Source organism: Nicotiana attenuata, unplaced genomic scaffold (assembly GCF_001879085.1).
Source record: "Nicotiana attenuata strain UT unplaced genomic scaffold, NIATTr2, whole genome shotgun sequence".
NCBI lineage: Eukaryota > Viridiplantae > Streptophyta > Magnoliopsida > Solanales > Solanaceae > Nicotiana > Nicotiana attenuata.
The window spans coordinates 59,510-74,102 of record NW_017673979.1 but is presented as its reverse complement, the minus strand read 5'-3'; positions in this window follow the sequence as shown (position 1 = coordinate 74,102).

The following is a 14,593-nucleotide window of genomic DNA, read 5'->3' as shown; positions in this document are numbered from 1 at the left end:
TTGAGTGTGTGCCTCTTGCCTCCTTTTTAGCATAGAAACATTCTCCAATGCATTGACTTGGCGCGGATTTTGTACTTGTTGCAATTGCGCCATCACCAACTGATTCATTGTTGTTGTAAGTTCGGCAATAGCTTGGCCATGGTCATTCAACTCCTTGTACAAATGGATGACCGTGGGGTCACCTTGGGGTACATTCGCTAGGCTTTTCCATGTCGAAGAGGTGTCGGCCATTTCATCAAGTACATCACATGCCTCTTGGTAAGAAAGTTTCATAAAGTTCCCACCGGCCAATTGGTTCAAAATGCACTGATTCGTGGTGTTGATGCCCCTATAGAAAGTCTGCTGGATCATCGCCTCAGTCGTGTCGTTATTAGGGCACTCCTTCACCATTTTTCTATATCCTTCCCATATTTCGTGCAAAGGTTCCGTTGGCATTTGTTTGAAAGCTAGAATCTCATCCCGAAGAGCCGCCATATGACTTGGAGAAAAGAACTTGGCAATAAATCTGTCCGCCAATGCATCCCATGTGTGAATAGAATGATTTGAAAGCCTTTCTAACCAGTCCAACGCTTTACCCCGAAGAGAGAACGGGAAAAGCCTCAATCTAAATGCATCCTCGGACTCGTTTGTTTGTTTGCTGCCCCAGCAAGTATCTACGAACCCCTTCAAGTGCTTGTACGCATTTTGGTCGGAGGCGCCCGTAAAATATCCTCTTTGCTCGAGCAAGGTCAACATAACATTTGTGATTTGTGAGTTCCTCGCCCGGATTCAGGGAGGAACAATGGCAGTCGCGTACCCTTGATTTGGAAGAACTCTTGGGACTGCTCTTGGCGGTGGCGGAGGATGGTCTGGAATAGGATTGTTGTCATTTGCGTTGGCCGAACGGCCTCTACGTGGAACTTGAGGTGGTTGAACCTCTTCGGGCTCAAGATCATCTACCTCCTCCCCTGTATTCACGTTGCCAAGAGGGTCGTTTGCATTGAGAGCCATAGTACATGAATGATCGACACAAATAGAATTAGTAAACAAGAAGGAAAGAGAAGCAAAACACAAAACTAACAAAACCGATAGTCAACACCGTAAGCTCCCCGGCAACGGCGCCAAAAAGTTGATCGCTGCCGAGTCAACACTACACTAAGGTAGGAAGAGCGGGTTGCAATAGCTTTTACCCGATAGTGGATCGGGATCGATTTTCCACAGGGAGCTAGAGGGGGAGTTGTATTATCTTCTTAGTCTAGAATTGTGGTTGTGCTTCTAATATCACTTCTAACATTTTTGGATTTGATTTTTATATCTTCTACTTTAAGACTAATAGTTGAAGCTAAATTATGCTATGGAGATATTGCTAAGTAGTAATTAATATAGAGAAAGGAACTAGGGTCGTGGCATTACCTAGGTGGCTAACCAACGGGTAGATGATACTAAGGATAAGTTGATATATTTGGGGCTTATGCTATAACCGTTGCACAATTATACCCACTCTCACACCTCTCGGTAGAGAAAGTGATTTTTCCCAATTGACTCTCTCGAGACCAATTGGGTAGGCCAATTAGACCAAGCAACTAGGGTTCAAGTAGGGTGATTACTCTCTCGAGATTTAACCTGTTAATTGGGACTACCATTTCTCATGGGTCCATCCCAATTCCTTGTTGGGTCAATTTTGGGGTCAGGGACTCTCTTTCTCAAGAAGAGTTAAACCCACAAAGCTAGAATCAGTGTTTGCAACCACCAATTCTTAATTAAAACCTAAAATTAACCCAAATAGAAAACACCCAATATCATCCTAACCTTAGATGGCAACACCCATCAATTACCCACACTAGGGTTGAACCACAACCCTAGCTAATGGGTTTAGCTAGCCATTATTAAAGAAGAAATAGAAGAATTAGAAGAAGAATTAAACATAATAAATAATTACTGATGAGAAACTACAAGAATCTATTGAGAAATTAATGCTAAAATGCCAAAATAGGCTAAAACTTCAGTTCTCACGAGCGCAGCTTGATATCTGATACAAAACATAACCTAAAAATGGAAAAAGGATCTATTTATAGTGGCTAAAAAACTTGGACAAAAATACCCCTATGGGGTCTGCGCGGACCGTGCAAAAAGGTAGCGTGGTCGCGTCAGCTCTTTGGACTCCTGAATCTCGTCTCTGAAGTTGGGGACCGCGGACCGCGCAGAAATGTAGCGCGGCCACGGTGGCTGATGGTGCAGACCGCGCAATAAAGCAGCGCGGCCGTGTGGCTTGACTTGGCCAAATCTCCAACTCTCTAATTCTCATCCATGCGGACCGCACTGATATGTAGCGCGGCTGCGTGGGCCTTTTGCCTTCACTGGTGGGTCTCTGAATCTCACTGGCGCGGACCGCGCAGAAGTGGAGCGCGGCCGCTTGGCTTGCAAAAAAAATTACCTATTCTCTGAATCTCCTAGCGCGGACGCGTGGTCTATCAGTGCGGTTCGCGCTAGGTCTTCCTGTTCCTCAACTTCACTTGGCCTTTGACACTTGAGCAGGTTTCACTCTGTTCTGAGCCGATCTTTGACATTTGTCACCTTGCCGCTCAAACCTGCAATCAAGCACAACTTGTAAGCATTTTAGGACTATTTTGTAGCAATTTGTACAAAAGCAATAGCAAGTACGGGTATAAATCATTGTAATATCCTAACTTATCACCCGCCCGGTCATTTCATGAGTTACCGCTCTGTTTCCCCCACTTCTGCTTCTTTATGTTTTGTTCAGTTGTATTTTATCGTATCGTGTTTGTTAGTTTGGGTTCGGAGTGGTTTTGTAGAGAAATGAGACACTTAGTCTCCTAAGTTGGCCTTTTTAGTTGGAAAAGTCAACCGGAAGTTGACTTGTGAGTAAACAATCTCTAAATTTGGTTTTTATGATCTGGTTAGATTTGTGAGGTGATTTGGGACATATGAGCGTGGTCGAAATGTGTTTTGGAGGTCCGGGGTAGATTTAGGCTTGAATTGGCGAAATTGCAATTTTGGCATTTTCCGGTTGGTAGTGGAAATTTTAATATAGGGGTCAGAATGGAATTTCGGAAGTGAAGTAGGTCCGTTGTGTCATTTGGGACGTGTGTGCAAAATTTTAGGTCATTCGGACGAGGTTTGATAGAACTTTTGATCGAAAGCAGAATTTGGAAGTTTTGGAATTTCTTAGGCTTGAATCCGATGATGATTTGATGTTTTGATGTTGTTGTGAGCGTTTCCAAGGTTGTTAACAAGTTTGAATGATGTTATGGGATGCGTTGGCATATTTTATTGAGGTCCCGAGGGCCTCGGGTGAGTTTCGGGTGGTTAAATGGATCAAATTCTTGTTTTGAAAGTTGCAGATTTTTCCTTTAGTTCTGTTGTAGAAGTTTCTTCTTCGCAATCGCGCGAGGAGGCTCGCAATCGCATAGAGCAGTTGTAGAGGCAATCCAGGTTGTTCTTCGTGTTCGCGTATTTGGGGCTGCGATCGCGGGAGTTGTTCATGTTAAGCATCGCTAACGCGTGGGTTAGGTCGCGTTCGCATAAGGTTAAGTGGACCGAAGTTGGACCACGTGTTTGTTCATCGCGAATGCGGTTAGTGGTCCGTAATCGTGTAGGAGTGAGGGGGCAGAGCATCGCGTTCACATTGAGAGGGACGTGTTCGCGTAGAATTATTTCAGGAGCCAGCATAGTTGTTCTTCGCGATCGCGAGGCTCTTTCCGCGATCGCGATTAAGGAATTTAAATCCCTGGGCAGAATGTTTACATAGCCATCTTCGCGAATTTTAGACCATTTCTCACCATTGTTGGCCGGGTTTGAAGCTTTTTGAGAGGGATTGAAGAGGGAATCGAAGGGAAACACTTGGAGGTAAGATTTTTGAACTCAATACTCGATTCCATGGCATTATTTTACTGATTAGGCTTGAAATTAATGGAAAATAAGGGTTAAATTTGGGGAAATAGGGCTTGATATTGGAGAGTGTAAAATTGGGAATTTGAGGGGCCATTTGGGGTCCGATTTTGATGTTCTTGATATGTATAGACTCGTGGGAGGATAAGGATTCTAGTGATATGACTTTTATCAAAATCCGAGACGTGGTCCTGGGGGTCGGGTTTGGCCAATTTCGGGATTCTAGGTGTAAATTGGTTATTTTCGAGTGGGCTTTGTTCCCTTAGCATATTTTGATGGTATGAAGCTTTTTTGGTTACATTTGGAGCATTCATAGGCCGATTCAAGAGGCAAAGGCATCGCGGGCTAAAGTTTGGACCGGATTGAGGTAAGTATTGATTGCAAATGTTGTCCTGAGGGTATGAAACCCAAAATTTCACATCGTTGTGCTATTTTGAGGTGACGCACATGCTATATGACGAGCGTAGGGTCGTGCACCGTTGGGGTTTGTGACTTGGTCCATCCCGTACGACTATTAAGTCATATATTTAATTGGGAATTGTTTGATATTATTATATTTTAGAAAGTATTACAATGTTTGGGGCTGAATGCCGTGTTTGGGGCCATGTGCCGACTGTTTGGACCCTTAGGGGCTTTTTACTACTGTTTCCTCGTTGTTTTGATAATATTTACACTCAGTCATGCTATCCTTTCACTGATTTCATAACTCGGATTTTATTCACTCCTTTTGATTTTATAAATGATATTTTGAGCCGAGTATCAGTTTTAGTATTAGCCAGAGGGGCTTGATTGAGTTCTGACTGAGTGAGGCCGAGGGCCTATGTTGTGAGGATATCATATGATCGGGATGCACGCCGCAGTGAGTTGTACTGATTGTGATATATAAGAGGCCGAGGGCCTCACTGTTACTCACTATTTTCATCACTCGTTTCAACAATTGAAAGATGTTTTAAAAGGTTTTACTTAACTGAGTTGTCTTTTTACGAGTTTTATTGCTTTATTGCATTGTTCTGGACTTGTACTATTTGCTGTAGCGTTATGACGTGGTTTACGTGCTTTCTTACTGCTCAGCTGCCTTTACTTTTACTACTTATTAAGTTGGCGTACTCACAATACTCACTGCACCTTGTGTGCATATCCAGTAGTCTCGGCTCACGATAGCGAGTGCTAATCAGCCTTTCAGCAGGTCTCCGGAGTTGACTAGGTAGGTGTTTGGCGTTCGCAGCCCAGTGTTTCTCCTTCCTATCTTATTTAGCTTATGTTAGCATTTGTTCAGACTATGTTGTCCTTTCTTATTCCGAGACGAGTTGTAGTTGCTCATGACTGGTGACACCCCGATGCCAGGCTGTGTTATGTTTCCACACTGTTTATTTTACCTTATATAATTGGATTTTTAGCTAATTAATGACTTTAAATGAATTATTATGAATTTATGGTTGGTTTGGGGTTTGTGTCAGCTGGCCTAGTTTCGCGATAGGCGCCATCACGACAGGGTCAGCTTTAGGGTCGTGACAAGTTTCGTCATAAGTTCATCGACATAAGTTCGGGAATGAGATTATTTTGGAAGTATAATGCTATTTCAAACAAGTGATAAGTAACTTCGTGAAGGTGAGAGGATATGTGGATCGAAGGAAATGAGTTTTCGTCAAAGTTTGGCATTTTGAGAAAACATATGATCCAGGCTTTAATACCCAGTATTTATGGACTAGTGCCATACAAGGTACCATATGACCATAATAGTAAGGTGTACAAAGTTTGTTAGAAGTGAGTAATATTTTAAGTAATTTAACATAATTGCTAAATTATGTGGATAATTGGGTAATTATTGATTAATGGGGAATTAACAAGTTCATTAAGGAATTTGTGGATAAGCTTAACTATGTTATTGGATAAGCTTAATCAAGACAAAAACGTGACAGCAATATATGTCTATTTGATGACTCTTAAGTCACTTTGGAAGGTGGCAACATTTAAAGTAATAACTACCTTATCTCATTTTTGATTAAAAGATTCTATTAAGCCTTATGACTACAAAATGAAAAGGCTATGACTATAACTTACGGATGAAGCTTAAAAGATCATACGAGATCATGATCAAATTCATAAAGTGATCATACGGAATTTTCTACAAAAATTCATACAAGATTTCATAAGGTAATAGCAACGGAATTTTGTGATTCTAAGGGAGTGCGGTGCAATCTTTCTCATGAATATCATATGGATTTTTCCCTACTTTGATCCGCAGTTACGTGATTTGTCGTGTGTTAAAGGGATTGTCAAGAGAATCGGCTCAGGTATGTTAAGGCTAAGCCCTTCCTTCATTTTGACATGATATCGTAATTATATATGTTTGATAACGAGGCATAAAGAGAAGTTCATACTTTTGAGTTTATATACATTATCCTAGTCTCATAAGTTACGGTATTCTCCCTTATTGCGACTTCATATTTAATTGAGTATTGTCTTCTTCCAATCAAGAGAGCAGAGATTCTATATATACAGTATTACAGTATTTTCACTACCATCGAGCTATAATCGATGGGCAGGCCCCTATTGGGCAACCTCCGATCAGACGGTTAGTTATATACCAAGCTTACTGTGACCGAGCGCCTATGAGCGAGCCCAGCATGGCCGAGATACAGAGCCTAGTGTGGCCGAGCGCCTATGAGCGAGCCTACAATGGCAGAGCAGTTATATATACCGATCCTTATAAGGCCGGACAACTATTTTTCTTACTATATTGAGAGAGTTGAGTCAGTATCAGTAGGTGAGCATATCTTCAGATTGTCTTTCACTTCCAGTTACTTTCTGTTATTATATATTCAGTTCAGTTTCAACTTTCTGGAGGTGCTGAATTTTATGCGTGCAGGTTCAGACCGACAGACGTGTAGACCTCCTCATTAGGTGTTGCTCGATTTCAGCTTGATCTGTAAGCTCCATGTCCTTCGGAGTTGCCGGGTCTAGAGCTTTATGTAGATCTTGTGTATATATGTATATATGTTATGAGTAGACATATCCTGTCAGTTAGTACAGTATGTTGGGCTTGTAGGCCTTGTATGTATTTTTTGATTGGTTTGCCAGCTGTAGTAGTTATGACGGGCTTACCGGCCCACCTTTATATTGATGTTTAGTCAGCACTGGCATTGTCTTGCAATGTGGCCCATGGCCAAAGTATGACATTATATGTTCAGAGTCCCTTAGTCGCAAGTTGGTACGGAAGGATAGGAGAGGCACTGGGTGCCGAACTCGCCCCCAGGTTCGGGGCGTGACATGGTCGTTGTGGGCTCTTCACTCTATCCTCTTTAACAATCCAGCTGTGTGAGTGGTGAGATGTTTTGTTGCAAGTCCAATTGCCCATGCGAATGGTCTATAACTTCCCCCGAATATGTTTCTAGGCAAAATTTAAGTTTTTCTTGGCTTTATAAGTGATTGTAGGCCCTCCTTGACCCGTTTGAAATTTTCCATGTCCCACCAATGTTGTTATCCCTAGTCAACCCATTTGCGCCTAAAACCTTTATCATTTGATAACCATGTTACAAGCCTTTATCCGTTTTGTAGTGACCCTCTCTTGGCACCCGAACTTTCCTTAACACTCCTGAGAAACAATTGGCTAAAACATAAGTTTGGAGAGAGACGAGGAGTTTGAAAAAGGTATCAAGGCACAAAAAGAGAAAAGAAATGAAGAAAAGGAGAGGAAAGAAATAGAAAGAAAGAACAAAAAGAAAAAAAATGCAAAAAGAAAGTTAATAAGTTGAAGAGTTGAAGGGATTCAAAGAAAAGTAATGATGCAAAGCACGGAGTAAATAAAGAAGGAGAAAATGAATATGATGACCAAGAAAGAGTGATGTTAAGGCTCTCTATTACCATAAGGAAAAGAAAATGCCTCAAAGAATTGGCAAATTATGAGCCGATAAGAGAAAATGTAGTGCTTAAGGCAAGATGAACCCGTTATATTAACACATATCTAACCTTAGCCCAAAAGCCTTCATTGCATTCCAAAAAAGCCCTATGATATTTCAGGCCGAGTGAACTTACATTAGTGGTGATCTACATGAGGGGCAAGCCTATGGTACTTAGAACCGTGCTTACGACATTCTTTTGAGTGAGATGAGTGAACCTTTCACAAACCTTTGAATTGAGTGCTACATTCTTAAGTGAGATATGCTAACGGAGAGTAGAGGAGGAGGAGTTTGGGATCAACAATTACCTACATAAAAGAGCGAGCTTCCTTGATGAATAAAGTCAACTCTTGATGCTCAAGTGTTACATTTGCACAATTTGTGCTTAAAAGTATAAATCATTGCCTTGTTAATAATTCATAAGTGTTGTGGCTAATTTTTGGTCCCAGGAGATGTGTGATTAGTGCATCTTTGATTAGCTGGGATAGCTCTTAACTTGTGAAGGTAGGAATTACCTTATTCGCTTGAGGACCAGTAAAATCTTAAGTTTGGGGGGGTTGATAAGTGGGGATTTTGACTACTTATTAGCGCCTTTTAACTTTCATTTTAGTCCAAAAGCGTTTAATTATGTTCCCGAAAACTGATGAGATATGCTTAATTGCAGGAATATTGGAAAATGAGCCTCTAAGGTGAAATCCAACTCAAGAAGGAGTGATCTGAACTCAAGGGCAAAAACAGACACATAAGCTTAAAGTGCGGACCGCAGAATATCACTTGCGGCCGTAGATTGTGCAGAAGAATTTATAAGAGATCTGTGGGAAGTGCAGCCGCAGGAGCTAGGCAAGAGCAAAAGTTCAGAGAACATGCATATAGAGTTCAACGGAAGTGCGGACTGCATAATTTTTGTGCGGCTGCAGAAGATCAGCTACGCGGCTGTAGTTACATATGTACGGTCCGCAAAATAGTCATGTGTGGCCGCACTCAGAAATGTGTGGACTGCAGAAAGAGAGAGATGCGGCCACGGTTCAGAATTGTGCGGCCGCAAGATTCCAATCCTATTAAGCTGAAGCAAAGTGCGGACTGCACATGGAATTGTGCGGCCAAAGAACCTCTGAAAGGGCTTTTTTTTCCAAAAATTCCAGCTCTGTATAAATAGAGGAGTTTCACTTTTTTAGGTCAAGTTTTGACATCAGCAGCCACAGTATACGTTTTTCTTTACTTTCTTTAGTAGTTTTTGCTATTTTGAGCTTTTTGAATATTGATTTCATCATTTTAATTATTAATATGGGTTTAATTATCATCTCTTCTTCTATTTCTTTCTTTTTTAAGCATGAGTAGCTAGATTCTGACTAGGGTTGTGATCTAAACCTAGAGTGTAAACTTAATGGGTGTTTGATTTATTGCTTGTTTATGCTTGAGTGTTTATTATTTAGCCTTGTTCTTGCTTTTAATTGTAGAATTAATGGTTGCAAACATTAGTTCATGCCTATTTGACTTGGTTTCTACTTGAGGAATAGAGACTTAGTCTAGGAAAATATGGCTAACAAGATATTGGGGTAAATCAAGAGATTGATTGTCCCAATTAAAGGGTTGAATCTAGAGATAGTAAAATCTGACTTGAGCTTTTTATCAACCATTTTGTTCAATATTCATTTGGACTTGATAAAGTGAAATTGGGCAAAATCACTCTCTGACCGAGAGGTATTGGGTAGGTGCTCGAGTGTTGATAAATATAATACACCCCGACCAATAAAATAAGCTTTAAAGTTTACAACCCGTTAGGCAAACACCTAGGTGAAGGTCATAGCCCTAGGCCTTTTACATCATTTGAATAACAACAACAAAAATAATTTCTTAGTTTCAATTATTTATCTTGCAATCTTAGTTTAAATTAGACCTAAGAACAACCAGCAATTTAAGATAGTTCAAGCTCTTTCACTATAATATATACCCTTGAATCCCATTCATAGCTCTCTATGGAATTCGACCCTGACTCTCTATTGGGTATTACTATTGCATCAACTGTTTTATAACCTCAAATAAAGGTGTTACTTGGACAAGATCAATTTTTGGCGTCGTTGCCTGGGAGCAAAAAAACATATTTAGCTACATATTGGTTTTTGTGTGTGAATTGTCTTTTTTTCCTTTCGTATTACTGCTTTTTGTGAATCAATTGTAGGTGCAACATTGGCCCTCAACAATGATCAACTCGGAAACATGCCTTTGGGGGTTGTGGAAGTGGAAGATTACCAAGTTGAAGAGGTTCCTCTTGAACCTCAAGCAAATAGAAGAGGCCGGCTGCCTCAAGAAAACGTCCTAGTTCCACCCCACCTCCACCAAGAGCGGCTCCACATCAAGTGTTGCTGATTGAAGGGTATGCAAGTGCCATAGTCCCACCCTGCATTAGGGCGGGGAACTTTCAAATCACGAATGTAATGCTCATATTGCTAGAGTAACGGGGATTCTTCACCGGGGCTCCGAGTCAAAATGCATACAATCATTTGAAGGGGTTTGTGGACACTTGTTGGGGGAGTAAACATACAAACGTCTCCAATGATGCTTTAAGGTTGAGGCTATTTCCTTTCTCTCTACGGAGGAAATCCTTGAATTGGTTAGAGAGATTGCCAAACCATTCAGTCCATACATGGGATGAATTGGCGGAGAAATTTATTTCCAAGTTCTTTTCACCCAGGCATATGGCTACTCATAGAGACGATATTCTAGCATTCTAAAAGAGACTAACGAGCCGTTGCATGAAATATGGGAGAGGTACCGAAAAATGGTCAAAGAGTGCCCCGATAATGACTTGACGGAGGCTATGAGTCAACAAACTTTCTATAGGGGGATCAACATTACTGTCAATGCGTGGTCAACCAACTTACCGGTGGAAATTTCATGACAACGCCGTATGCGAAAGCTTGTGAGATTTAGATGAAATGGCGGATACTTCATCAACATGCCAAAGTAGAGCAAATATTCCTCAAGGTGATCCGAACGTGATTCACCTACGTAAAGAATTGCATGATCATGGTCAAGCCATTGCCGGGTTGACCACCACAATGAATCAATTAACCAAGGCTCAACTGCAACAAGTGCAAAGTCCTAAGCAAGTTAATGCCATGGAAGGAGTTAGTATTATGGTGAACAAGAGAAGGCCAAAGGGACCACAAGTGCAAAACCGTGTGGAGAATTATGTGCAAGAAGATAGTGGATTTGATCAAGATGAATCTTACAATGAACAAGAGGAGGAAGTGCAATGCATGAACAACTTTCAAGCGCAAAGAAACAACTCTCAAGGCGCGAATAAACAACAATACCAAGAATAATCGGCACCTTATAATCAACCTCACAATCAAGGGAATTGGAATAATAACAACAATCAAGGAAACTGGAGTGGTGAAAATAACCAAGGCAATTGGAGTGGCAGCAACCAAGGATATTGGGGAGGCAACAACCAAGGGAGATGGAATAATAATCAAGGCAATCGGGAGTCGGGATTTCAAAGGCCCACGATGTATCAACAGCCGAGCAACCTACCTCTTTATCCTTCCCATGGTCCAAGTTCTTCCAAAATGAGATAGGACGAATTGAGAATATGTTCAAACAAATGATGGAAAAGAATGCTGACTCCGATGCCCAACTAGCCTCACAGAACACATCAATTCGCAAATTGGAAGTTCAAATGAGGCAAATCTATCAAGCTCTAAATACTCGTCCAAAAGGGGCACAACCAAGTGATACGGTGGTGAACCCAAAGGGTGCGAACAACACGGGACATGCCATGGCCATTACTACAAGGAGTGGAAAAGGTGGGGATGCACCCACCTCAAGTCAAAGGAAAATTATGAATGATGAGCAAGTGGTACTAGAAGAAGAGACCTCGAACCATGTGGTGCAAGCAAATGATGAACTGCGGATTGATATTGATGACAATGTGGAAGAGACTCAAGAGGAAGTGAACCCTTCTAGGGAGCACATTATTGACATACCAGAACCGGTAGTGCAAAAGGCTAAGGCACCAATGCCTAGGCCTCCTCCTCCATATCCTCAAAGGCTTGCCTAGAAAAATGGCGAGAATCAATTCAAAAAGTTCATTGACATGACGAAGAGTATGTCAATCAATGTGTCATTGGTTGAAGCTTTGGAGTAAATGCCCGGTTATGCAAAGTTTATAAAAGATTTGGTGACAAAGAAGCGGTCGATGAATTGTGAAACTATAAAAATGACCCATCAAGTGAGTGCAACAGTACATTCCATGGCTCCCAAATTGGAAGATCCCGGTGCTTTCACAATCCCTTATACCATTGGAAGTGCCAGGTTTGCTAAAGCTCTTTGTGATCTTGGGGCAAGTATTAACTGGATGCCCTCTCCGGTCTTCAGTACGTTGGGAATTGGGCAACCAAGACCCATATCTATGAGATTACAAATAGCCAATCGTACCATGAAGAGACCATTGGGAGTGATTGAGGTTGTACTGGTTCGTGTTGATAAATTCATTCTTCCGGAGAATTTTGTCATTCTTGATTGTGAGGTTGATTATAAGGTGCCGATTATTCTTGGTAGACCTTTCCTTGCTACGGGGAAGGCTCTAGTTGATGTTGAAGCCGGAGAACTTACTTTACAAGTTGGTGATAAAAAAGAAGTTTTTCATGTGTGTATGTCTATGAGTCAACCCAATAGCATTGAGGTGTGCTCTTTTGTGGACTTGGTGACCGATGTGATCCTGGAGAAACAAGTGTTGTGATGAATGTTGATGATACATTAGAGGTCATCTTGCTCAACTTGGATGATGAAGAGATGGAGGGTTTCGTGGAATGTTTGAAATATTTGCAAGGAAATGGGGTCGTACACTTATGAGCCCCGCAAATTGACCTTGGATCTTGAAAATTGAACATCTCCTCCAACAAAGCCTTCAATAGAGGAGCCTCCCGTCTTGGAGTTGAAGACATTGCCTCCACATCTTTGGTATAAATTTCTTGGCCCTTGTTCTACTTTACTGGTTATTCTTTCCTCTTCTTTGACGAACGTACAGGTAGACGCTACATTGGCGGTACTACAAAAGAGGAAGAAGGCTATTGGATGGACATTGGCGGATATTCGGGGAATAAGCCTTGCTTTTTGCATGCACAAGATTAACTTGGAGGATGATTCCAGACCATCTATAGAACATCAAAGGAGAGTCAATGAAGCCATGTAAAAGGTTGTCAAAAAGGATATGATCAAGTGGTTTGATGCCGGGGTTGTTTACCCCATTTCCGATAGTTCGTGGACTTCTCCGGTTCAATGTGTCCCATAGAAAGGGGGCATGTCCGTGGTCGCCAATGATAAGAATGAGTTGATTCCTACATGAATGTTGACCGGGTGGAGAGTGTGTATGGACTACCGTAAGCTCAACAAAGTCAGAAGGAAGGACCATGTTCCACTTCCCCTCCTAGATCAAATGCTTGATAGATTGGCCGGCCGTGCTTTCTATTGTTTCCCTGATGGGTATTTCGGCTACAATCAAATTCTTAATGCTCCGGAGGATCAAGAGAAAACTACCTTTACATGTCCTTATGGTATTTCGCCTTCTCGTGGATGCCATTTTGGTTGTGCAATGCACCAGCGACTTTTCAAAGGTGTATGACGGCGATGATCACGGACATGGTGGAGGATTAACTTGAAGTCTTCATAGATGAATTCTCGGTGGTTGGGAATTCTTTTGATGATTGTATAGCAAACTTGGATAAAGTTTGTTGGCAAGATGTGAAGAAACAAACTTGATACTCAATTGGGAAAAATGTCATTTCATGTTTTAGGAAGGCAATGTCCTTGGCCACAAGATCTCAAAGAATCTCATTGAACTCGACAAGGCAAATATTGAGTGATGTCTAAACTTTCACCTCCAACTTCAGTGAAAGGCGTGCGGAGTTTCTTAGGCCACGCGGGATTCTACCGGCATTTCATCAAGGAATGCTCTATAGTGGTGAACCCATTATGCAAGCTTTTGGAGAAAGATGCTAAGTTTCATTTCCATGATGATTGCATGAGAGCTTTTGAATTGCTAAAGTTCAAGTTAACTACTACTTCCGTCATCACCGCTCCAAGTGTTCCTTTTGAGCTCATATGCGATGCAAGTGATGTGGCAGTAGGGGCTGTTTTGGGGAAACGCATCAACAAGATTTTTAATCCGGTCTATTATGAAAGTAAGACCATGAATAGTGCCAAAGTCAACTACATCGTTATGGAGAAAGAGCTTCTTTCCATTGTGTTTGCTATTGAGAAGTTCTACCAGTACTTGATGGGTGCAAAAGTAATTCTCCATACGGATCATGCGGCACTTCGTTATCTTATGAGCAATAATGATTCCAAAGACCGATTGATGAGATGGGTGCCTTTGTTGCGAGAGTTTGATATAGACATCCAAGATCGAAAAGGAAGTGAAAACCAAGTGGCAGACCACTTGTCTCGTTTGGAGGAGGAGGGGAGGCCGCATGATGGCCTTTAAATCAATGACTCGTTCCCCAATGAGCAACTCTTGGCTATTTCAATGAAAGAGGTGCCATGGTTCGCGGATCTAGCAACTTTTCTTGTAAGTGGTATCATCCTGGATGAGTTCTTTTCAAACCAAAGAAAGAAGCTCAAACGAGATTGTCAAGACTATTATAGGGATGAATCGTACCTTTTCCGGATTTGTACGAATGGAGTGATTAGAAGATGTGTACCAGAGGAGGAACAAAGTGAAATTCTTGGGGCTTGTCATTCTTCGTCGTATGGTGGTCACCATGGTGGAGCAAGAACGACGACCAAAGTGCTAAGTTGCATCT